Here is a 26,439-nt window from a genome sequence, read left to right as displayed (position 1 = left end):
AACCCTAGTTTGAAACCCTAGCTGGAAACCCTAACCCTAATTTGAAACCCTAGCTGGAAACCCTAACCCTAGTTTGAAACCCTAACCCTAGTTTGAAACCATAACTGAAAACCCTAGCTGGAAACCCTAACCCTAGTTTGAAACCCTAACTGAAAACCTTAGCTGGAAACCCTAACCCTAATTTGAAACCCTATCTGGAAACCCTAACCCTAGTTTGAAACCCTAACTGAAAACCCTAGCTGGAAACCCTAACCCTAATTTGAAACCCTAACTGAAAACCCTAGCTGGAAACCCTAACCCTAGTTTGAAACCCTAGCTGGAAACCCTAACCCTTGTTTGAAACCCTAACCCTAGTTTGAAACCCTAACTGAAAACCCTAGCTGGAAACCCTAACCCTAATTTGAAACCCTAACTGAAAACCCTAGCTGGAAACCCTAACCCTAGTTTGAAACCCTAACTGAAAACCCTAGCTGGAAACCCTAACCCTAATTTGAAACCCTAACTGAAAACCCTAGCTGGAAACCCTAACCCTAGTTTGAAACCCTAACTGAAAACCCTAGCTGGAAACCCTAACCCTAATTTGAAACCCTAACTGAAAACCCTAGCTGGAAACCCTAACCCTAGTTTGAAACCCTAACTGAAAACCCTAGCTGGAAACCCTAACCCTAGTTTGAAACCCTAGCTGGAAATCCTAACCCTTGTTTGTAACCCTAACCCTAGTTTGAAACCCTAACTGAAAACCCTAGCTGGAAACCCTAACCCTTGTTTGAAACCCTAACCCTAGTTTGAAACCCTAACTGAAAACCCTAGCTGGAAACCCTAACCCTAATTTGAAACCCTAACTGAAAACCCTAGCTGGAAACCCTAACCCTAGTTTGAAACCCTAACTGAAAACCCTAGCTGGAAACCCTAACCCTAATTTGAAACCCTAACTGAAAACCCTAGCTGGAAACCCTAACCCTAGTTTGAAACCCTAACTGAAAACCCTAGCTGGAAACCCTAACCCTAATTTGAAACCCTAACTGAAAACCCTAGCTGGAAACCCTAACCCTAGTTTGAAACCCTAACTGAAAACCCTAGCTGGAAACCCTAACCCTAATTTGAAACCCTAACTGAAAACCCTAGCTGGAAAAACCTAACCCTAGTTTGAAACCCTAACTGAAAACCCTAGCTGGAAACCCTAACCCTAATTTGAAACCCTAACTGAAAACCCTAGCTGGAAACCCTAACCCTAGTTTGAAACCCTAACTGAAAACCCTAGCTGGAAACCCTAACCCTAGTTTGAAACCCTAACTGAAAACCCTAGCTGGAAACCCTAACCCTAGTTTGAAACCCTAACTGAAAACCCTAGCTGGAAACCCTAACCCTAATTTGAAACCCTAACTGAAAACCCTAGCTGGAAACCCTAACCCTAGTTTGAAACCCTAACTGAAAACCCTAGCTGGAAACCCTAACCCTAATTTGAAACCCTAACTGAAAACCCTAGCTGGAAACCCTAACCCTAGTTTGAAACCCTAACTGAAAACCCTAGCTGGAAACCCTAACCCTAATTTGAAACCCTAACTGAAAACCCTAGCTGGAAACCCTAACCCTAGTTTGAAACCCTAACTGAAAACCCTAGCTGGAAACCCTAACCCTAATTTGAAACCCTAGCTGGAAACCCTAACCCTAGTTTGAAACCCTAACCCTAGTTTGAAACCCTAACTGAAAACCCTAGCTGGAAACCCTAACCCTAATTTGAAACCCTAGCTGGAAACCCTAACCCTATTTTGAAACCCTAACTGAAAACCCTAGCTGGAAACCCTAACCCTAGTTTGAAACCCTAACTGAAAACCCTAGCTGGAAACCCTAACCCTAGTTTGAAACCCTAGCTGGAAACCCTAACCCTTGTTTGAAACCCTAACCCTAGTTTGAAACCCTAACTGAAAACCCTAGCTGGAAACCCTAACCCTAATTTGAAACCCTAACTGAAAACCCTAGCTGGAAACCCTAACCCTAGTTTGAAACCCTAGCTGGAAACCCTAACCCTAATTTGAAACCCTAGCTGGAAACCCTAACCCTAGTTTGAAACCCTAACTGAAAACTCTAGCTGGAAACCCTAACCCTAGTTTGAAACCCTAGCTGGAAACCCTAACCCTTGTTTGAAACCCTAACCCTAGTTTGAAACCCTAACTGAAAACCCTAGCTGGAAACCCTAACCCTAGTTTGAAACCCTAACTGAAAACCCTAGCTGGAAACCCTAACCCTAGTTTGAAACCCTAACTGAAAACCCTAGCTGGAAACCCTAACCCTAGTTTGAAACCCTAGCTGGAAACCCTAACCCTTGTTTGAAACCCTAACCCTAGTTTGAAACCCTAACTGAAAACCCTAGCTGGAAACCCTAACCCTAATTTGAAACCCTAGCTGGAAACCCTAACCCTAGTTTGAAACCCTAACTGAAAACCCTAGCTGGAAGCCCTAACCCTAATTTGAAACCCTAGCTGGAAACCCTAACCCTAGTTTGAAACCCTAACTGAAAACCCTAGCTGGAAACCCTAACCCTAGTTTGAAACCCTAACTGAAAACCCTAGCTGGAAACCCTAACCCTAGTTTGAAACCCTAGCTGGAAACCCTAACCCTAGTTTGAAACCCTAACTGAAAACCCTAGCTGGAAACCCTAACCCTAATTTGAAACCCTAGCTGGAAACCCTAACCCTAGTTTGAAACCCTAACTGAAAACCCTAGCTGGAAACCCTAACCCTAATTTGAAACCCTAGCTGGAAACCCTAACCCTTGTTTGAAACCCTAACCCTAGTTTGAAACCCTAACTGAAAACCCTAGCTGGAAACCCTAACCCTAGTTTGAAACCCTAACTGAAAACCCTAGCTGGAAACCCTAACCCTAGTTTGAAACCCTAGCTGGAAACCCTATCCCTTGTTTGAAACCCTAACCCTAGTTTGAAACCCTAACTGAAAACCCTAGCTGGAAACCCTAACCCTAATTTGAAACCCTAGCTTGAAACCCTAACCCTTGTTTGAAACCCTAACCCTAGTTTGAAACCCTAACTGAAAACCCTAGCTGGAAACCCTAACCCTAGTTTGAAACCCCAGCTGGAAACCCTAACCCTAATTTGAAACCCTAACTGAAAACCCTAGCTGGAAACCCTAACCCTAGTTTGAAACCCTAGCTGGAAACCCTAACCCTAATTTGAAACCCTAGCTGGAAACCCTAACCCTAGTTTGAAACCCTAACTGAAAACCCTAGCTGGAAACCCTAACCCTAGTTTGAAACCCTAGCTGGAAACCCTAACCCTTGTTTGAAACCCTAACCCTAGTTTGAAACCCTAACTGAAAACCCTAGCTGGAAACCCTAACCCTAGTTTGAAACCCTAACTGAAAACCCTAGCTGGAAACCCTAACCCTAGTTTGAAACCCTAACTGAAAACCCTAGCTGGAAACCCTAACCCTAGTTTGAAACCCTAGCTGGAAACCCTAACCCTTGTTTGAAACCCTAACCCTAGTTTGAAACCCTAACTGAAAACCCTAGCTGGAAACCCTAACCCTAATTTGAAACCCTAGCTGGAAACCCTAACCCTAGTTTGAAACCCTAACTGAAAACCCTAGCTGGAAACCCTAACCCTAGTTTGAAACCCTAGCTGGAAACCCTAACCCTAGTTTGAAACCCTAACTGAAAACCCTAGCTGGAAACCCTAACCCTAATTTGAAACCCTAACTGAAAACCCTAGCTGGAAACCCTAACCCTAGTTTGAAACCCTAACTGAAAACCCTAGCTGGAAACCCTAACCCTAATTTGAAACCCTAGCTTGAAACCCTAACCCTTGTTTGAAACCCTAACCCTAGTTTGAAACCCTAACTGAAAACCCTAGCTGGAAACCCTAACCCTAGTTTGAAACCCTAACTGAAAACCCTAGCTGGAAACCCTAACCCTAGTTTGAAACCCTAACTGAAAACCCTAGCTGGAAACCCTAACCCTAGTTTGAAACCCTAGCTGGAAACCCTAACCCTTGTTTGAAACCCTAACCCTAGTTTGAAACCCTAACTGAAAACCCTAGCTGGACACCCTAACCCTAGTTTGAAACCCTAACTGAAAACCCTAGCTGGAAACCCTAACCCTAGTTTGAAACCCTAGCTGGAAACCCTAACCCTAGTTTGAAACCCTAACTGAAAACCCTAGCTGGAAACCCTAACCCTAATTTGAAACCCTAGCTGGAAACCCTAACCCTAGTTTGAAACCCTAACTGAAAGCCCTAGCTGGAAACCCTAACCCTAGTTTGAAACCCTAACTGAAAACCCTAGCTGGAAACCCTAACCCTAGTTTGAAACCCTAGCTGGAAACCCTATCCCTTGTTTGAAACCCTAACCCTAGTTTGAAACCCTAACTGAAAACCCTAGCTGGAAACCCTAACCCTAATTTGAAACCCTAGCTTGAAACCCTAACCCTTGTTTGAAACCCTAACCCTAGTTTGAAACCCTAACTGAAAACCCTAGCTGGAAACCCTAACCCTAGTTTGAAACCCCAGCTGGAAACCCTAACCCTAATTTGAAACCCTAACTGAAAACCCTAGCTGGAAACCCTAACCCTAATTTGAAACCCTAACTGAAAACCCTAGCTGGAAACCCTAACCCTAATTTGAAACCCTAGCTTGAAACCCTAACCCTTGTTTGAAACCCTAACCCTAGTTTGAAACCCTAACTGAAAACCCTAGCTGGAAACCCTAACCCTAGTTTGAAACCCCAGCTGGAAACCCTAACCCTAATTTGAAACCCTAGCTGGAAACCCTAACCCTAGTTTGAAACCCTAACTGAAAACCCTAGCTGGAAACCCTAACCCTAATTTGAAACCCTAGCTGGAAACCCTAACCCTAGTTTGAAACCCGAACTGAAAACCCTAGCTGGAAACCCTAACCCTAATTTGAAACCCTAGCTGGAAACCCTAACCCTTGTTTGAAACCCTAACCCTAGTTTGAAACCCTAACCCTAGTTTGAAACCCTAACTGAAAACCCTAGCTGGAAACCCTAACCCTAATTTGAAACCCTAGCTGGAAACCCTAGCTGGAAACCCTAACCCTTGTTTGAAACCCTAACCCTAGTTTGAAACCCTAGCTGGAAACCCTAACCCTAGTTTGAAACCCTAACTGAAAACCCTAGCTGGAAAGCCTAACCCTTGTTTGAAACCCTAACCCTAGTTTGAAACCCTAGCTGGAAACCCTAACCCTTGTTTGAAACCCTAACCCTAGTTTGAAACCCTAACTGAAAACCCTAGCTGGAAACCCTAACCCTAATTTGAAACCCTAGCTGGAAACCCTAACCCTTGTTTGAAACCCTAACCCTAGTTTGAAACCCTAACTGAAAACCCTAGCTGGAAACCTTAACCCTAGTTTGAAACCCTAACTGAAAACCCTAGCTGGAAACCCTAACCCTAGTTTGAAACCCTAGCTGGAAACCCTAACCCTTGTTTGAAACCCTAACCCTAGTTTGAAACCCTAACTGAAAACCCTAGCTGGAAACCCTAACCCTTGTTTGAAACCCTAACTGAAAACCCTAGCTGGAAACCCTAACCCTAATTTGAAACCCTAGCTGGAAACCCTAACCCTAGTTTGAAACCCTAGCTGGAAACCCTAACCCTTGTTTGAAACCCTAACTGAAAACCCTAGCTGGAAACCCTAACCCTAGTTTGAAACCCTAACTGAAAACCCTAGCTGGAAACCCTAACCCTAATTTGAAACCCTAGCTGGAAACCCTAACCCTAGTTTGAAACCCTAACTGAAAACCCTAGCTGGAAACCCTAACCCTAGTTTGAAACCCTAGCTGGAAACCCTAACCCTTGTTTGAAACCCTAACCCTAGTTTGAAACCCTAACTGCAAACCCTAGCTGGAAACCCTAACCCTAATTTGAAACCCTAACTGAAAACCCTAGCTGGAAACCTTAACCCTAGTTTGAAACCCTAGCTGGAAACCCTAACCCTAATTTGAAACCCTAGCTGGAAACCCTAACCCTAGTTTGAAACCCTAACCCTAGTTTGAAACCCTAACTGAAAACCCTAGCTGGAAACCCTAACCCTAGTTTGAAACCCTAACTGAAAACCCTAGCTGGAAACCCTAACCCTAGTTTGAAACCCTAGCTGGAAACCCTAACCCTTGTTTGAAACCCTAACCCTAGTTTGAAACCCTAACTGAAAACCCTAGCTGGAAACCCTAACCCTAATTTGAAACCCTAGCTGGAAACCCTAACCCTAGTTTGAAACCCTAACTGAAAACCCTAGCTGGAAACCCTAACCCTAATTTGAAACCCTAGCTGGAAACCCTAACCCTAGTTTGAAACCCTAACTGAAAACCCTAGCTGGAAACCCTAACCCTAGTTTGAAACCCTAACTGAAAACCCTAGCTGGAAACCCTAACCCTAGTTTGAAACCCTAGCTGGAAACCCTAACCCTTGTTTGAAACCCTAACCCTAGTTTGAAACCCTAACTGAAAACCCTAGCTGGAAACCCTAACCCTAATTTGAAACCCTAACTGAAAACCCTAGCTGGAAACCCTAACCCTAGTTTGAAACCCTAACTGAAAACCCTAGCTGGAAACCCTAACCCTAGTTTGAAACCCTAGCTGGAAACCCTAACCCTTGTTTGAAACCCTAACCCTAGTTTGAAACCCTAACTGAAAACCCTAGCTGGAAACCCTAACCCTAGTTTGAAACCCTAGCTGGAAACCCTAACCCTTGTTTGAAACCCTAACCCTAGTTTGAAACCCTAACTGAAAACCCTAGCTGGAAACCCTAACCCTAATTTGAAACCCTAACTGAAAACCCTAGCTGGAAACCCTAACCCTAGTTTGAAACCCTAACTGAAAACCCTAGCTGGAAACCCTAACCCTAGTTTGAAACCCTAGCTGGAAACCCTAACCCTTGTTTGAAACCCTAACCCTAGTTTGAAACCCTAACTGAAAACCCTAGCTGGAAACCCTAACCCTAGTTTGAAACCCTAGCTGGAAACCCTAACCCTTGTTTGAAACCCTAACCCTAGTTTGAAACCCTAACTGAAAACCCTAGCTGGAAACCCTAACCCTAGTTTGAAACCCTAGCTGGAAACCCTAACCCTTGTTTGAAACCCTAACCCTAGTTTGAAACCCTAACTGAAAACCCTAGCTGGAAACCCTAACCCAAATTTGAAACCCTAACTGAAAACCCTAGCTGGAAACCCTAACCCTAGTTTGAAACCCTAACTGGAAACCCTAACCCTAATTTGAAACCCTAACTGAAAACCCTAGCTGGAAACCCTAACCCTAGTTTGAAACCCTAACTGAAAACCCTAGCTGGAAACCCTAACCCTAGATTGAAACCCTAGCTGGAAACCCTAACCCTAGTTTGAAACCCTAACTGAAAACCCTAGCTGGAAACCCTAACCCTAGTTTGAAACCCTAACTGAAAACCTTAGCTGGAAACCCTAACCCTAATTTGAAACCCTATCTGGAAACCCTAACCCTAGTTTGAAACCCTAACTGAAAACCCTAGCTGGAAACCCTAACCCTAATTTGAAACCCTAGCTGGAAACCCTAACCCTACTTTGAAACCCTAACTGAAAACCCTAGCTGGAAACCCTAACCCTAATTTGAAACCCTAGCTGGAAACCCTAACCCTTGTTTGAAACCCTAACCCTAGTTTGAAACCCTAACTGAAAACCCTAGCTGGAAACCCTAACCCTAGTTTGAAACCCTAACTGAAAACCCTAGCTGGAAACCCTAACCCTTGTTTGAAACCCTAACCCTAGTTTGAAACCCTAACTGAAAATCCTAGCTGGAAACCCTAACCCTAATTTGAAACCCTAACTGAAAACCCTAGCTGGAAACCCTAACCCTAGTTTGAAACCCTAACTGAAAACCCTAGCTGGAAACCCTAACCCTAGTTTGAAACCCTAGCTGGAAACCCTAACCCTAATTTGAAACCCTAGCTGGAAACCCTAACCCTAGTTTGAAACCCTAACCCTAGTTTGAAACCATAACTGAAAACCCTAGCTGGAAACCCTAACCCTAGTTTGAAACCCTAACTGAAAACCTTAGCTGGAAACCCTAACCCTAATTTGAAACCCTATCTGGAAACCCTAACCCTAGTTTGAAACCCTAACTGAAAACCCTAGCTGGAAACCCTAACCCTAATTTGAAACCCTAACTGAAAACCCTAGCTGGAAACCCTAACCCTAGTTTGAAACCCTAGCTGGAAACCCTAACCCTTGTTTGAAACCCTAACCCTAGTTTGAAACCCTAACTGAAAACCCTAGCTGGAAACCCTAACCCTAGTTTGAAACCCTAACTGAAAACCCTAGCTGGAAACCCTAACCCTAATTTGAAACCCTAACTGAAAACCCTAGCTGGAAACCCTAACCCTAGTTTGAAACCCTAACTGAAAACCCTAGCTGGAAACCCTAACCCTAATTTGAAACCCTAACTGAAAACCCTAGCTGGAAACCCTAACCCTAGTTTGAAACCCTAACTGAAAACCCTAGCTGGAAACCCTAACCCTAGTTTGAAACCCTAGCTGGAAACCCTAACCCTTGTTTGTAACCCTAACCCTAGTTTGAAACCCTAACTGAAAACCCTAGCTGGAAACCCTAACCCTTGTTTGAAACCCTAACCCTAGTTTGAAACCCTAACTGAAAACCCTAGCTGGAAACCCTAACCCTAATTTGAAACCCTAACTGAAAACCCTAGCTGGAAACCCTAACCCTAGTTTGAAACCCTAACTGAAAACCCTAGCTGGAAACCCTAACCCTAATTTGAAACCCTAACTGAAAACCCTAGCTGGAAACCCTAACCCTAGTTTGAAACCCTAACTGAAAACCCTAGCTGGAAACCCTAACCCTAATTTGAAACCCTAACTGAAAACCCTAGCTGGAAACCCTAACCCTAGTTTGAAACCCTAACTGAAAACCCTAGCTGGAAACCCTAACCCTAATTTGAAACCCTAACTGAAAACCCTAGCTGGAAAAACCTAACCCTAGTTTGAAACCCTAACTGAAAACCCTAGCTGGAAACCCTAACCCTAATTTGAAACCCTAACTGAAAACCCTAGCTGGAAACCCTAACCCTAGTTTGAAACCCTAACTGAAAACCCTAGCTGGAAACCCTAACCCTAGTTTGAAACCCTAACTGAAAACCCTAGCTGGAAACCCTAACCCTAGTTTGAAACCCTAACTGAAAACCCTAGCTGGAAACCCTAACCCTAATTTGAAACCCTAACTGAAAACCCTAGCTGGAAACCCTAACCCTAGTTTGAAACCCTAACTGAAAACCCTAGCTGGAAACCCTAACCCTAATTTGAAACCCTAACTGAAAACCCTAGCTGGAAACCCTAACCCTAGTTTGAAACCCTAACTGAAAACCCTAGCTGGAAACCCTAACCCTAATTTGAAACCCTAACTGAAAACCCTAGCTGGAAACCCTAACCCTAGTTTGAAACCCTAACTGAAAACCCTAGCTGGAAACCCTAACCCTAATTTGAAACCCTAGCTGGAAACCCTAACCCTAGTTTGAAACCCTAACCCTAGTTTGAAACCCTAACTGAAAACCCTAGCTGGAAACCCTAACCCTAATTTGAAACCCTAGCTGGAAACCCTAACCCTATTTTGAAACCCTAACTGAAAACCCTAGCTGGAAACCCTAACCCTAGTTTGAAACCCTAACTGAAAACCCTAGCTGGAAACCCTAACCCTAGTTTGAAACCCTAGCTGGAAACCCTAACCCTTGTTTGAAACCCTAACCCTAGTTTGAAACCCTAACTGAAAACCCTAGCTGGAAACCCTAACCCTAATTTGAAACCCTAACTGAAAACCCTAGCTGGAAACCCTAACCCTAGTTTGAAACCCTAGCTGGAAACCCTAACCCTAATTTGAAACCCTAGCTGGAAACCCTAACCCTAGTTTGAAACCCTAACTGAAAACTCTAGCTGGAAACCCTAACCCTAGTTTGAAACCCTAGCTGGAAACCCTAACCCTTGTTTGAAACCCTAACCCTAGTTTGAAACCCTAACTGAAAACCCTAGCTGGAAACCCTAACCCTAGTTTGAAACCCTAACTGAAAACCCTAGCTGGAAACCCTAACCCTAGTTTGAAACCCTAACTGAAAACCCTAGCTGGAAACCCTAACCCTAGTTTGAAACCCTAGCTGGAAACCCTAACCCTTGTTTGAAACCCTAACCCTAGTTTGAAACCCTAACTGAAAACCCTAGCTGGAAACCCTAACCCTAATTTGAAACCCTAGCTGGAAACCCTAACCCTAGTTTGAAACCCTAACTGAAAACCCTAGCTGGAAGCCCTAACCCTAATTTGAAACCCTAGCTGGAAACCCTAACCCTAGTTTGAAACCCTAACTGAAAACCCTAGCTGGAAACCCTAACCCTAGTTTGAAACCCTAACTGAAAACCCTAGCTGGAAACCCTAACCCTAGTTTGAAACCCTAGCTGGAAACCCTAACCCTAGTTTGAAACCCTAACTGAAAACCCTAGCTGGAAACCCTAACCCTAATTTGAAACCCTAGCTGGAAACCCTAACCCTAGTTTGAAACCCTAACTGAAAACCCTAGCTGGAAACCCTAACCCTAATTTGAAACCCTAGCTGGAAACCCTAACCCTTGTTTGAAACCCTAACCCTAGTTTGAAACCCTAACTGAAAACCCTAGCTGGAAACCCTAACCCTAGTTTGAAACCCTAACTGAAAACCCTAGCTGGAAACCCTAACCCTAGTTTGAAACCCTAGCTGGAAACCCTATCCCTTGTTTGAAACCCTAACCCTAGTTTGAAACCCTAACTGAAAACCCTAGCTGGAAACCCTAACCCTAATTTGAAACCCTAGCTTGAAACCCTAACCCTTGTTTGAAACCCTAACCCTAGTTTGAAACCCTAACTGAAAACCCTAGCTGGAAACCCTAACCCTAGTTTGAAACCCCAGCTGGAAACCCTAACCCTAATTTGAAACCCTAACTGAAAACCCTAGCTGGAAACCCTAACCCTAGTTTGAAACCCTAGCTGGAAACCCTAACCCTAATTTGAAACCCTAGCTGGAAACCCTAACCCTAGTTTGAAACCCTAACTGAAAACCCTAGCTGGAAACCCTAACCCTAGTTTGAAACCCTAGCTGGAAACCCTAACCCTTGTTTGAAACCCTAACCCTAGTTTGAAACCCTAACTGAAAACCCTAGCTGGAAACCCTAACCCTAGTTTGAAACCCTAACTGAAAACCCTAGCTGGAAACCCTAACCCTAGTTTGAAACCCTAACTGAAAACCCTAGCTGGAAACCCTAACCCTAGTTTGAAACCCTAGCTGGAAACCCTAACCCTTGTTTGAAACCCTAACCCTAGTTTGAAACCCTAACTGAAAACCCTAGCTGGAAACCCTAACCCTAATTTGAAACCCTAGCTGGAAACCCTAACCCTAGTTTGAAACCCTAACTGAAAACCCTAGCTGGAAACCCTAACCCTAGTTTGAAACCCTAGCTGGAAACCCTAACCCTAGTTTGAAACCCTAACTGAAAACCCTAGCTGGAAACCCTAACCCTAATTTGAAACCCTAGCTGGAAACCCTAACCCTAGTTTGAAACCCTAACTGAAAACCCTAGCTGGAAACCCTAACCCTAATTTGAAACCCTAGCTGGAAACCCTAACCCTTGTTTGAAACCCTAACCCTAGTTTGAAACCCTAACTGAAAACCCTAGCTGGAAACCCTAACCCTAGTTTGAAACCCTAACTGAAAACCCTAGCTGGAAACCCTAACCCTAGTTTGAAACCCTAGCTGGAAACCCTATCCCTTGTTTGAAACCCTAACCCTAGTTTGAAACCCTAACTGAAAACCCTAGCTGGAAACCCTAACCCTAATTTGAAACCCTAGCTTGAAACCCTAACCCTTGTTTGAAACCCTAACCCTAGTTTGAAACCCTAACTGAAAACCCTAGCTGGAAACCCTAACCCTAGTTTGAAACCCCAGCTGGAAACCCTAACCCTAATTTGAAACCCTAACTGAAAACCCTAGCTGGAAACCCTAACCCTAGTTTGAAACCCTAGCTGGAAACCCTAACCCTTGTTTGAAACCCTAACCCTAGTTTGAAACCCTAACTGAAAACCCTAGCTGGAAACCCTAACCCTAATTTGAAACCCTAACTGAAAACCCTAGCTGGAAACCCTAACCCTAGTTTGAAACCCTAACTGAAAACCCTAGCTGGAAACCCTAACCCTAATTTGAAACCCTAGCTTGAAACCCTAACCCTTGTTTGAAACCCTAACCCTAGTTTGAAACCCTAACTGAAAACCCTAGCTGGAAACCCTAACCCTAGTTTGAAACCCTAGCTGGAAACCCTAACCCTTGTTTGAAACCCTAACCCTAGTTTGAAACCCTAACTGAAAACCCTAGCTGGAAACCCTAACCCTAGTTTGAAACCCTAACTGAAAACCCTAGCTGGAAACCCTAACCCTAGTTTGAAACCCTAACTGAAAACCCTAGCTGGAAACCCTAACCCTAGTTTGAAACCCTAGCTGGAAACCCTAACCCTTGTTTGAAACCCTAACCCTAGTTTGAAACCCTAACTGAAAACCCTAGCTGGAAACCCTAACCCTAGTTTGAAACCCTAACTGAAAACCCTAGCTGGAAACCCTAACCCTAGTTTGAAACCCTAGCTGGAAACCCTATCCCTTGTTTGAAACCCTAACCCTAGTTTGAAACCCTAACTGAAAACCCTAGCTGGAAACCCTAACCCTAATTTGAAACCCTAGCTTGAAACCCTAACCCTTGTTTGAAACCCTAACCCTAGTTTGAAACCCTAACTGAAAACCCTAGCTGGAAACCCTAACCCTAGTTTGAAACCCCAGCTGGAAACCCTAACCCTAATTTGAAACCCTAACTGAAAACCCTAGCTGGAAACCCTAACCCTAGTTTGAAACCCTAGCTGGAAACCCTAACCCTTGTTTGAAACCCTAACCCTAGTTTGAAACCCTAACTGAAAACCCTAGCTGGAAACCCTAACCCTAATTTGAAACCCTAACTGAAAACCCTAGCTGGAAACCCTAACCCTAGTTTGAAACCCTAACTGAAAACCCTAGCTGGAAACCCTAACCCTAATTTGAAACCCTAGCTTGAAACCCTAACCCTTGTTTGAAACCCTAACCCTAGTTTGAAACCCTAACTGAAAACCCTAGCTGGAAACCCTAACCCTAGTTTGAAACCCCAGCTGGAAACCCTAACCCTAATTTGAAACCCTAGCTGGAAACCCTAACCCTAGTTTGAAACCCTAACTGAAAACCCTAGCTGGAAACCCTAACCCTAATTTGAAACCCTAGCTGGAAACCCTAACCCTAGTTTGAAACCCGAACTGAAAACCCTAGCTGGAAACCCTAACCCTAATTTGAAACCCTAGCTGGAAACCCTAACCCTTGTTTGAAACCCTAACCCTAGTTTGAAACCCTAACCCTAGTTTGAAACCCTAACTGAAAACCCTAGCTGGAAACCCTAACCCTAATTTGAAACCCTAGCTGGAAACCCTAGCTGGAAACCCTAACCCTTGTTTGAAACCCTAACCCTAGTTTGAAACCCTAGCTGGAAACCCTAACCCTAGTTTGAAACCCTAACTGAAAACCCTAGCTGGAAACCCTAACCCTTGTTTGAAACCCTAACCCTAGTTTGAAACCCTAGCTGGAAACCCTAACCCTTGTTTGAAACCCTAACCCTAGTTTGAAACCCTAACTGATAACCCTAGCTGGAAACCCTAACCCTAATTTGAAACCCTAGCTGGAAACCCTAACCCTTGTTTGAAACCCTAACCCTAGTTTGAAACCCTAACTGAAAACCCTAGCTGGAAACCTTAACCCTAGTTTGAAACCCTAACTGAAAACCCTAGCTGGAAACCCTAACCCTAGTTTGAAACCCTAGCTGGAAACCCTAACCCTTGTTTGAAACCCTAACCCTAGTTTGAAACCCTAACTGAAAACCCTAGCTGGAAACCCTAACCCTTGTTTGAAACCCTAACTGAAAACCCTAGCTGGAAACCCTAACCCTAATTTGAAACCCTAGCTGGAAACCCTAACCCTAGTTTGAAACCCTAGCTGGAAACCCTAACCCTTGTTTGAAACCCTAACTGAAAACCCTAGCTGGAAACCCTAACCCTAGTTTGAAACCCTAACTGAAAACCCTAGCTGGAAACCCTAACCCTAATTTGAAACCCTAGCTGGAAACACTAACCCTAGTTTGAAACCCTAACTGAAAACCCTAGCTGGAAACCCTAACCCTAGTTTGAAACCCTAGCTGGAAACCCTAACCCTTGTTTGAAACCCTAACCCTAGTTTGAAACCCTAACTGAAAACCCTAGCTGGAAACCCTAACCCTAATTTGAAACCCTAACTGAAAACCCTAGCTGGAAACCTTAACCCTAGTTTGAAACCCTAACTGAAAACCCTAGCTGGAAACCCTAACCCTAGTTTGAAACCCTAGCTGGAAACCCTAACCCTAATTTGAAACCCTAGCTGGAAACCCTAACCCTAGTTTGAAACCCTAACCCTAGTTTGAAACCCTAACTGAAAACCCTAGCTGGAAACCCTAACCCTAGTTTGAAACCCTAACTGAAAACCCTAGCTGGAAACCCTAACCCTAGTTTGAAACCCTAGCTGGAAACCCTAACCCTTGTTTGAAACCCTAACCCTAGTTTGAAACCCTAACTGAAAACCCTAGCTGGAAACCCTAACCCTAATTTGAAACCCTAACTGAAAACCCTAGCTGGAAACCCTAACCCTAGTTTGAAACCCTAACTGAAAACCCTAGCTGGAAACCCTAACCCTAGTTTGAAACCCTAACTGAAAACCCTAGCTGGAAACCCTAACCCTAATTTGAAACCCTAGCTTGAAACCCTAACCCTTGTTTGAAACCCTAACCCTAGTTTGAAACCCTAACTGAAAACCCTAGCTGGAAACCCTAACCCTAGTTTGAAACCCCAGCTGGAAACCCTAACCCTAATTTGAAACCCTAGCTGGAAACCCTAACCCTAGTTTGAAACCCTAACCCTAGTTTGAAACCCTAACTGAAAACCCTAGCTGGAAACCCTAACCCTTGTTTGAAACCCTAACTGAAAACCCTAGCTGGAAACCCTAACCCTAGTTTGAAACCCTAACCCTAGTTTGAAACCCTAACTGAAAACCCTAGCTGGAAACCCTAACCCTAGTTTGAAACCCTAGCTGGAAACCCTAACCCTTGTTTGAAACCCTAACCCTAGTTTGAAACCCTAACTGAAAACCCTAGCTGGAAACCCTAACCCTAATTTGAAACCCTAACTGAAAACCCTAGCTGGAAACCCTAACCCTAGTTTGAAACCCTAACTGAAAACCCTAGCTGGAAACCCTAACCCTAGTTTGAAACCCTAACTGAAAACCCTAGCTGGAAACCCTAACCCTAATTTGAAACCCTAGCTTGAAACCCTAACCCTTGTTTGAAACCCTAACCCTAGTTTGAAACCCTAACTGAAAACCCTAGCTGGAAACCCTAACCCTAGTTTGAAACCCCAGCTGGAAACCCTAACCCTAATTTGAAACCCTAGCTGGAAACCCTAACCCTAGTTTGAAACCCTAACCCTAGTTTGAAACCCTAACTGAAAACCCTAGCTGGAAACCCTAACCCTTGTTTGAAACCCTAACTGAAAACCCTAGCTGGAAACCCTAACCCTAGTTTGAAACCCTAACTGAAAACCCTAGCTGGAAACCCTAACCCTAATTTGAAACCCTAGCTGGAAACCCTAACCCTAGTTTGAAACCCTAACTGAAAACCCTAGCTGGAAACCCTAACCCTAGTTTGAAACCCTAGCTGGAAACCCTAACCCTTGTTTGAAACCCTAACCCTAGTTTGAAACCCTAACTGAAAACCCTAGCTGGAAACCCTAACCCTAATTTGAAACCCTAACTGAAAACCCTAGCTGGAAACCCTAACCCTAGTTTGAAATCCTAACTGAAAACCCTAGCTGGAAACCCTAACCCTAATTTGAAACCCTAGCTTGAAACCCTAACCCTTGTTTGAAACCCTAACCCTAGTTTGAAACCCTAACTGAAAACCCTAGCTGGAAACCCTAACCCTAGTTTGAAACCCTTGTTTGAAACCCTAACCCTAGTTTGAAACCCTAGCTGGAAACCCTAACCCTTGTTTGAAACCCTAACCCTAGTTTGAAACCCTAACTGAAAACCCTAGCTGGAAACCCTAACCCTAATTTGAAACCCTAGCTGGAAACCCTAACCCTTGTTTGAAACCCTAACCCTAGTTTGAAACCCTAACCCTAGTTTGAAACCCTAACTGAAAACCCTAGCTGGAAACCCTAACCCTAATTTGAAACCCTAGCTGGAAACCCTAACCCTAGTTTGAAACCCTAACTGAAAACCCTAGCTGGAAACCCTAACCCTAGTTTGAAACCCTAACTGAAAACCCTAGCTGGAAACCCTAACCCTAGTTTGAAACCCTAGCTGGAAACCCTAACCCTTGTTTGAAACCCTAACCCTAGTTTGAAACCCTAACTGAAAACCCTAGCTGGAAACCCTAACCCTAATTTGAAACCCTAACTGAAAACCCTGGCTGGAAACCCTAACCCTAGTTTGAAACCCTAACTGAAAACCCTAGCTGGAAACCCTAACCCTAGTTTGAAACCCTAGCTGGAAACCCTAACCCTTGTTTGAAACCCTAACCCTAGTTTGAAACCCTAACTGAAAACCCTAGCTGGAAACCCTAACCCTAGTTTGAAACCCTAGCTGGAAACCCTAACCCTTGTTTGAAACCCTAACCCTAGTTTGAAACCCTAACTGAAAACCCTAGCTGGAAACCCTAACCCTAATTTGAAACCCTAACTGAAAACCCTAGCTGGAAACCCTAACCCTAGTTTGAAACCCTAACTGAAAACCCTAGCTGGAAACCCTAACCCTAGTTTGAAACCCTAGCTGGAAACCCTAACCCTTGTTTGAAACCCTAACCCTAGTTTGAAACCCTAACTGAAAACCCTAGCTGGAAACCCTAACCCTAGTTTGAAACCCTAGCTGGAAACCCTAACCCTTGTTTGAAACCCTAACCCTAGTTTGAAACCCTAACTGAAAACCCTAGCTGGAAACCCTAACCCTAGTTTGAAACCCTAGCTGGAAACCCTAACCCTTGTTTGAAACCCTAACCCTAGTTTGAAACCCTAACTGAAAACCCTAGCTGGAAACCCTAACCCTAGTTTGAAACCCCAGCTGGAAACCCTAACCCTAATTTGAAACCCTAGCTGGAAACCCTAACCCTAGTTTGAAACCCTAACCCTAGTTTGAAACCCTAACTGAAAACCCTAGCTGGAAACCCTAACCCTTGTTTGAAACCCTAACTGAAAACCCTAGCTGGAAACCCTAACCCTAGTTTGAAACCCTAACTGAAAACCCTAGCTGGAAACCCTAACCCTAATTTGAAACCCTAGCTGGAAACCCTAACCCTAGTTTGAAACCCTAACTGAAAACCCTAGCTGGAAACCCTAACCCTAGTTTGAAACCCTAGCTGGAAACCCTAACCCTTGTTTGAAACCCTAACCCTAGTTTGAAACCCTAACTGAAAACCCTAGCTGGAAACCCTAACCCTAATTTGAAACCCTAACTGAAAACCCTAGCTGGAAACCCTAACCCTAGTTTGAAATCCTAACTGAAAACCCTAGCTGGAAACCCTAACCCTAATTTGAAACCCTAGCTTGAAACCCTAACCCTTGTTTGAAACCCTAACCCTAGTTTGAAACCCTAACTGAAAACCCTAGCTGGAAACCCTAACCCTAGTTTGAAACCCTTGTTTGAAACCCTAACCCTAGTTTGAAACCCTAGCTGGAAACCCTAACCCTTGTTTGAAACCCTAACCCTAGTTTGAAACCCTAACTGAAAACCCTAGCTGGAAACCCTAACCCTAATTTGAAACCCTAGCTGGAAACCCTAACCCTTGTTTGAAACCCTAACCCTAGTTTGAAACCCTAACCCTAGTTTGAAACCCTAACTGAAAACCCTAGCTGGAAACCCTAACCCTAATTTGAAACCCTAGCTGGAAACCCTAACCCTAGTTTGAAACCCTAACTGAAAACCCTAGCTGGAAACCCTAACCCTAGTTTGAAACCCTAACTGAAAACCCTAGCTGGAAACCCTAACCCTAGTTTGAAACCCTAGCTGGAAACCCTAACCCTTGTTTGAAACCCTAACCCTAGTTTGAAACCCTAACTGAAAACCCTAGCTGGAAACCCTAACCCTAATTTGAAACCCTAACTGAAAACCCTGGCTGGAAACCCTAACCCTAGTTTGAAACCCTAACTGAAAACCCTAGCTGGAAACCCTAACCCTAGTTTGAAACCCTAGCTGGAAACCCTAACCCTTGTTTGAAACCCTAACTCTAGTTTGAAACCCTAACTGAAAACCCTAGCTGGAAACCCTAACCCTAGTTTGAAACCCTAGCTGGAAACCCTAACCCTTGTTTGAAACCCTAACCCTAGTTTGAAACCCTAACTGAAAACCCTAGCTGGAAACCCTAACCCTAATTTGAAACCCTAACTGAAAACCCTAGCTGGAAACCCTAACCCTAGTTTGAAACCCTAACTGAAAACCCTAGCTGGAAACCCTAACCCTAGTTTGAAACCCTAGCTGGAAACCCTAACCCTTGTTTGAAACCCTAACCCTAGTTTGAAACCCTAACTGAAAACCCTAGCTGGAAACCCTAACCCTAGTTTGAAACCCTAGCTGGAAACCCTAACCCTTGTTTGAAACCCTAACCCTAGTTTGAAACCCTAACTGAAAACCCTAGCTGGAAACCCTAACCCTAGTTTGAAACCCTAGCTGGAAACCCTAACCCTTGTTTGAAACCCTAACCCTAGTTTGAAACCCTAACTGAAAACCCTAGCTGGAAACCCTAACCCTAATTTGAAACCCTAACTGAAAACCCTAGCTGGAAACCCTAACCCTAGTTTGAAACCCTAACTGAAAACCCTAGCTGGAAACCCTAACCCTAGTTTGAAACCCTAGCTGGAAACCCTAACCCTTGTTTGAAACCCTAACCCTAGTTTGAAACCCTAACTGAAAACCCTAGCTGGAAACCCTAACCCTAATTTGAAACCCTAGCTTGAAACCCTAACCCTTGTTTGAAACCCTAACCCTAGTTTGAAACCCTAACTGAAAACCCTAGCTGGAAACCCTAACCCTAGTTTGAAACCCCAGCTGGAAACCCTAACCCTAATTTGAAACCCTAGCTGGAAACCCTAACCCTAGTTTGAAACCCTAACCCTAGTTTGAAACCCTAACTGAAAACCCTAGTTTGAAACCCTAACCCTAGTTTGAAACCCTAGCTGGAAACCCTAACCCTAGTTTGAAACCCTAACTGAAAACCCTAGCTGGAAACCCTAACCCTAGTTTGAAACCCTAGCTGGAAACCCTAACCCTTGTTTGAAACCGTAACCCTAGTTTGAAACCCTAACTGAAAACCCTAGCTGGAAACCCTAACCCTAATTTGAAACCCTAACTGAAAACCCTAGCTGGAAACCCTAACCCTAGTTTGAAACCCTAACTGAAAACCCTAGCTGGAAACCCTAACCCTAGTTTGAAACCCTAGCTGGAAACCCTAACCCTTGTTTGAAACCCTAACCCTAGTTTGAAACCCTAACTGAAAACCCTAGCTGGAAACCCTAACCCTAGTTTGAAACCCTAGCTGGAAACCCTAACCCTTGTTTGAAACCCTAACCCTAGTTTGAAACCCTAACTGAAAACCCTAGCTGGAAACCCTAACCCTAATTTGAAACCCTAACTGAAAACCCTAGCTGGAAACCCTAACCCTAGTTTGAAACCCTAACTGAAAACCCTAGCTGGAAACCCTAACCCTAGTTTGAAACCCTAGCTGGAAACCCTAACCCTTGTTTGAAACCCTAACTGAAAACCCTAGCTGGAAACCCTAACCCTAATTTGAAACCCTAGCTGGAAACCCTAACCCTAGTTTGAAACCCGAACTGAAAACCCTAGCTGGAAACCCTAACCCTAATTTGAAACCCTAGCTGGAAACCCTAACCCTTGTTTGAAACCCTAACCCTAGTTTGAAACCCTAACCCTAGTTTGAAACCCTAACTGAAAACCCTAGCTGGAAACCCTAACCCTAATTTGAAACCCTAGCTGGAAACCCTAACCCTAATTTGAAACCCTAGCTGGAAACCCTAACCCTTGTTTGAAACCCTAACCCTAGTTTGAACCCCTAACTGAAAACCCTACCTTGAAACCCTAACCCTAGTTTGAAACCCTAACTGAAAACCCTAGCTGGAAACCCTAACCCTAGTTTGAAACCCTAGCTGGAAACCCTAACCCTAGTTTGAAACCCTAACTGAAAACCCTAACTGGAAACCCTAACCCTAGTTTGAAACCCTAGCTGGAAACCCTAACCCTAGTTTGAAACCCTAACTGAAAACCCTAGCTGGAAACCCTAACCCTAGTTTGAAACCCTAACTGAAAACCCTAGCTGGAAACCCTAACCCTAATTTGAAACCCTAGCTTGAAACCCTAACCCTTGTTTGAAACCCTAACCCTAGTTTGAAACCCTAACTGAAAACCCTAGCTGGAAACCCTAACCCTAGTTTGAAACCCCAGCTGGAAACCCTAACCCTAATTTTAAACCCTAGCTGGAAACCCTAACCCTAGTTTGAAACCCTAACCCTAGTTTGAAACCCTAACTGAAAACCCTAGTTTGAAACCCTAACCCTAATTTGAAACCCTAGCTGGAAACCCTAACCCTAGTTTGAAACCCTAACTGAAAACCCTAGCTGGAAACCCTAACCCTTGTTTGAAACCCTAACCCTAGTTTGAAACCCTAGCTGGAAACCCTAACCCTTGTTTGAAACCCTAACCCTAGTTTGAAACCCTAACTGAAAACCCTAGCTGGAAACCCTAACCCTAATTTGAAACCCTAGCTGGAAACCCTAACCCTTGTTTGAAACCCTAACCCTAGTTTGAAACCCTAACCCTAGTTTGAAACCCTAACTGAAAACCCTAGCTGGAAACCCTAACCCTAATTTGAAACCCTAGCTGGAAACCCTAACCCTAGTTTGAAACCCTAACTGAAAACCCTAGCTGGAAACCCTAACCCTAGTTTGAAACCCTAGCTGGAAACCCTAACCCTTGTTTGAAACCCTAACCCTAGTTTGAAACCCTAACTGAAAACCCTAGCTGGAAACCCTAACCCTAGTTTGAAACCCTAGCTGGAAACCCTAACCCTAGTTTGAAACCCTAACTGAAAACCCTAGCTGGAAACCCTAACCCTAGTTTGAAACCCTAGCTGGAAACCCTAACCCTTGTTTGAAACCCTAACCCTAGTTTGAAACCCTAACTGAAAACCCTAGCTGGAAACCCTAACCCTAATTTGAAACCCTAACTGAAAACCCTAGCTGGAAACCCTAACCCTAGTTTGAAACCCTAACTGAAAACCCTAGCTGGAAACCCTAACCCTAGTTTGAAACCCTAGCTGGAAACCCTAACCCTTGTTTGAAACCCTAACCCTAGTTTGAAACCCTAACTGAAAACCCTAGCTGGAAACCCTAACCCTAGTTTGAAACCCTAGCTGGAAACCCTAACCCTTGTTTGAAACCCTAACCCTAGTTTGAAACCCTAACTGAAAACCCTAGATGGAAACCCTAACCCTAATTTGAAACCCTAACTGAAAACCCTAGCTGGAAACCCTAACCCTAGTTTGAAACCCTAACTGAAAACCCTAGCTGGAAACCCTAACCCTAGTTTGAAACCCTAGCTGGAAACCCTAACCCTTGTTTGAAACCCTAACTGAAAACCCTAGCTGGAAACCCTAACCCTAATTTGAAACCCTAGCTGGAAACCCTAACCCTAGTTTGAAACCCGAACTGAAAACCCTAGCTGGAAACCCTAACCCTAATTTGAAACCCTAGCTGGAAACCCTAACCCTTGTTTGAAACCCTAACCCTAGTTTGAAACCCTAACCCTAGTTTGAAACCCTAACTGAAAACCCTAGCTGGAAACCCTAACCCTAATTTGAAACCCTAGCTGGAAACCCTAACCCTAGTTTGAAACCCGAACTGAAAACCCTAGCTGGAAACCCTAACCCTAATTTGAAACCCTAGCTGGAAACCCTAACCCTTGTTTGAAACCCTAACCCTAGTTTGAACCCCTAACTGAAAACCCTACCTTGAAACCCTAACCCTAGTTTGAAACCCTAACTGAAAACCCTAGCTGGAAACCCTAACCCTAGTTTGAAACCCTAGCTGGAAACCCTAACCCTAGTTTGAAACCCTAACTGAAAACCCTAACTGGAAACCCTAACCCTAGTTTGAAACCCTAGCTGGAAACCCTAACCCTAGTTTGAAACCCTAACTGAAAACCCTAGCTGGAAACCCCAACCCTAGTTTGAAACCCTAACTGAAAACCCTAGCTGGAAACCCTAACCCTAGTTTGAAACCCTAGCTGGAAACCCTAACCCTTGTTTGAAACCCTAACCCTAGTTTGAAACCCTAACTGAAAACCCTAGCTGGAAACCCTAACCCTAATTTGAAACCCTCACTGAAAACCCTAGCTGGAAACCCTAACCCTAGTTTGAAACCCTAACTGAAAACCCTAGCTGGAAACCCTAACCCTAGTTTGAAACCCTAACTGAAAACCCTAGCTGGAAACCCTAACCCTAGTTTGAAACCCTAGCTGGAAACCCTAACCCTTGTTTGAAACCCTAACCCTAGTTTGAAACCCTAACTGAAAACCCTAGCTGGAAACCCTAACCCTAATTTGAAACCCTAGCTTGAAACCCTAACCCTTGTTTGAAACCCTAACCCTAGTTTGAAACCCTAACTGAAAACCCTAGCTGGAAACCCTAACCCTAGTTTGAAACCCCAGCTGGAAACCCTAACCCTAATTTGAAACCCTAACTGAAAACCCTAGCTGGAAACCCTAACCCTAGTTTGAAACCCTAGCTGGAAACCCTAACCCTTGTTTGAAACCCTAACCCTAGTTTGAAACCCTAACTGAAAACCCTAGCTGGAAACCCTAACCCTAATTTGAAACCCTAACTGAAAACCCTAGCTGGAAACCCTAACCCTAGTTTGAAACCCTAACTGAAAACCCTAGCTGGAAACCCTAACCCTAATTTGAAACCCTAGCTTGAAACCCTAACCCTTGTTTGAAACCCTAACCCTAGTTTGAAACCCTAACTGAAAACCCTAGCTGGAAACCCTAACCCTAGTTTGAAACCCCAGCTGGAAACCCTAACCCTAATTTGAAACCCTAGCTGGAAACCCTAACCCTAGTTTGAAACCCTAACTGAAAACCCTAGCTGGAAACCCTAACCCTAGTTTGAAACCCTAGCTGGAAACCCTAACCCTTGTTTGAAACCCTAACTGAAAACCCTAGCTGGAAACCCTAACCCTAATTTGAAACCCTAGCTGGAAACCCTAACCCTAGTTTGAAACCCGAACTGAAAACCCTAGCTGGAAACCCTAACCCTAATTTGAAACCCTAGCTGGAAACCCTAACCCTTGTTTGAAACCCTAACCCTAGTTTGAAACCCTAACCCTAGTTTGAAACCCTAACTGAAAACCCTAGCTGGAAACCCTAACCCTAATTTGAAACCCTAGCTGGAAACCCTAACCCTTGTTTGAAACCCTAACCCTAGTTTGAAACCCTAACTGAAAACCCTAGCTTGAAACCCTAACCCTAGTTTGAAACCCTAACTGAAAACCCTTGCTGGAAACCCTAACCCTAGTTTGAAACCCTAGCTGGAAACCCTAACCCTAGTTTGAAACCCTAACTGAAAACCCTAGTTGGAAACCCTAACCCTAGTTTGAAACCCTAGCTGGAAACCCTAACCCTTGTTTGAAACCCTAACTGAAAACCCTAGCTGGAAACCCTAACCCTAATTTGAAACCCTAGCTGGAAACCCTAACCCTTGTTTGAAACCCTAACTGAAAACCCTAGCTGGAAACCCTAACCCTAGTTTGAAACCCTAACTGAAAACCCTAGCTGGAAACCCTAACCCTAGTTTGAAACCCTAGCTGGACACCCTAACCCTTGTTTGAAACCCTAACCCTAGTTTGAAACCCTAACTGAAAACCCTAGCTGGAAACCCTAACCCTAATTTGAAACCCTAACTGAAAACCCTAGCTGGAAACCCTAACCCTAGTTTGAAACCCTAACTGAAAACCCTAGCTGGAAACCCTAACCCTAATTTGAAACCCTAGCTTGAAACCCTAACCCTTGTTTGAAACCCTAACCCTAGTTTGAAACCCTAACTGAAAACCCTAGCTGGAAACCCTAACCCTAGTTTGAAACCCCAGCTGGAAACCCTAACCCTAATTTGAAACCCTAGCTGGAAACCCTAACCCTAGTTTGAAACCCTAACCCTAGTTTGAAACCCTAACTGAAAACCCTAGCTGGAAACCCTAACCCTAATTTGAAACCCTAGCTGGAAACCCTAACCCTAGTTTGAAACCCTAACTGAAAACCCTAGCTGGAAACCCTAACCCTTGTTTGAAACCCTAACCCTAGTTTGAAACCCTAGCTGGAAACCCTAACCCTTGTTTGAAACCCTAACCCTAGTTTGAAACCCTAACCCTAGTTTGAAACCCTAACTGAAAACCCCAGCTGGAAACCCTAACCCTAATTTGAAACCCTAGCTGGAAACCCTAACCCTAGTTTGAAACCCTAACTGAAAACCCTAGCTGGAAACCCTAACCCTAGTTTGAAACCCTAACTGAAAACCCTAGCTGGAAACCCTAACCCTAGTTTGAAACCCTAGCTGGAAACCCTAACCCTTGTTTGAAACCCTAACTGAAAACCCTAGCTGGAAACCCTAACCCTAGTTTGAAACCCTAACTGAAAACCCTAGCTGGAAACCCTAACCCTAGTTTGAAACCCTAGCTGGAAACCCTAACCCTTGTTTGAAACCCTAACCCTAGTTTGAAACCCTAACTGAAAACCCTAGCTGGAAACCCTAACCCTAATTTGAAACCCTAACTGAAAACCGTAGCTGGAAACCCTAACCCTAGTTTGAAACCCTAACTGAAAACCCTAGCTGGAAACCCTAACCCTAATTTGAAACCCTAGCTTGAAACCCTAACCCTTGTTTGAAACCCTAACCCTAGTTTGAAACCCTAACTGAAAACCCTAGCTGGAAACCCTAACCCTAGTTTGAAACCCCAGCTGGAAACCCTAACCCTAATTTGAAACCCTAGCTGGAAACCCTAACCCTAGTTTGAAACCCTAACCCTAGTTTGAAACCCTAACTGAAAACCCTAGCTGGAAACCCTAACCCTAATTTGAAACCCTAGCTGGAAACCCTAACCCTAGTTTGAAACCCTAACTGAAAACCCTAGCTGGAAACCCTAACCCTTGTTTGAAACCCTAACCCTAGTTTGAAACCCTAGCTGGAAACCCTAACCCTTGTTTGAAACCCTAACCCTAGTTTGAAACCCTAACCCTAGTTTGAAACCCTAACTGAAAACCCCAGCTGGAAACCCTAACCCTAATTTGAAACCCTAGCTGGAAACCCTAACCCTAGTTTGAAACCCTAACTGAAAACCCTAGCTGGAAACCCTAACCCTAGTTTGAAACCCTAACTGAAAACCCTAGCTGGAAACCCTAACCCTAGTTTGAAACCCTAGCTGGAAACCCTAACCCTTGTTTGAAACCCTAACCCTAGTTTGAAACCCTAACTGAAAACCCTAGCTGGAAACCCTAACCCTAATTTGAAACCCTAACTGAAAACCCTAGCTGGAAACCCTAACCCTAGTTTGAAACCCTAACTGAAAACCCTAGCTGGAAACCCTAACCCTAGTTTGAAACCCTAGCTGGAAACCCTAACCCTTGTTTGAAACCCTAACCCTAGTTTGAAACCCTAACTGAAAACCCTAGCTGGAAACCCTAACCCTAGTTTGAAACCCTAGCTGGAAACCCTAACCCTTGTTTGAAACCATAACCCTAGTTTGAAACCCTAACTGAAAACCCTAGCTGGAAACCCTAACCCTAATTTGAAACCCTAACTGAAAACCCTAGCTGGAAACCCTAACCCTAATTTGAAACCCTAGCTTGAAACCCTAACCCTTGTTTGAAACCCTAACCCTAGTTTGAAACCCTAACTGAAAACCCTAGCTGGAAACCCTAACCCTAGTTTGAAACCCCAGCTGGAAACCCTAACCCTAATTTGAAACCCTAGCTGGAAACCCTAACCCTAGTTTGAAACCCTAACCCTAGTTTAAAACCCTAACTGAAAACCCTAGCTGGAAACCCTAACCCTAATTTGAAACCCTAGCTGGAAACCCTAACCCTAGTTTGAAACCCTAACTGAAAACCCTATCTGGAAACCCTAACCCTTGTTTGAAACCCTAACCCTAGTTTGAAACCCTAGCTGGAACCCCTAACCCTAGTTTGAAACCCTAGCTGTATACCCTAGCTGGAAACCCTAACTGA

Source organism: Filicampus tigris, chromosome 5, assembly GCF_054856515.1.
Source record: "Filicampus tigris isolate MCC_2025a chromosome 5, RoL_Ftig_1.0, whole genome shotgun sequence".
NCBI classification, from domain to species: Eukaryota; Metazoa; Chordata; class Actinopteri; order Syngnathiformes; family Syngnathidae; genus Filicampus; species Filicampus tigris.
The sequence above is the reverse complement of the archived record's forward strand: the minus strand, read 5'-3'. Positions refer to the sequence as shown.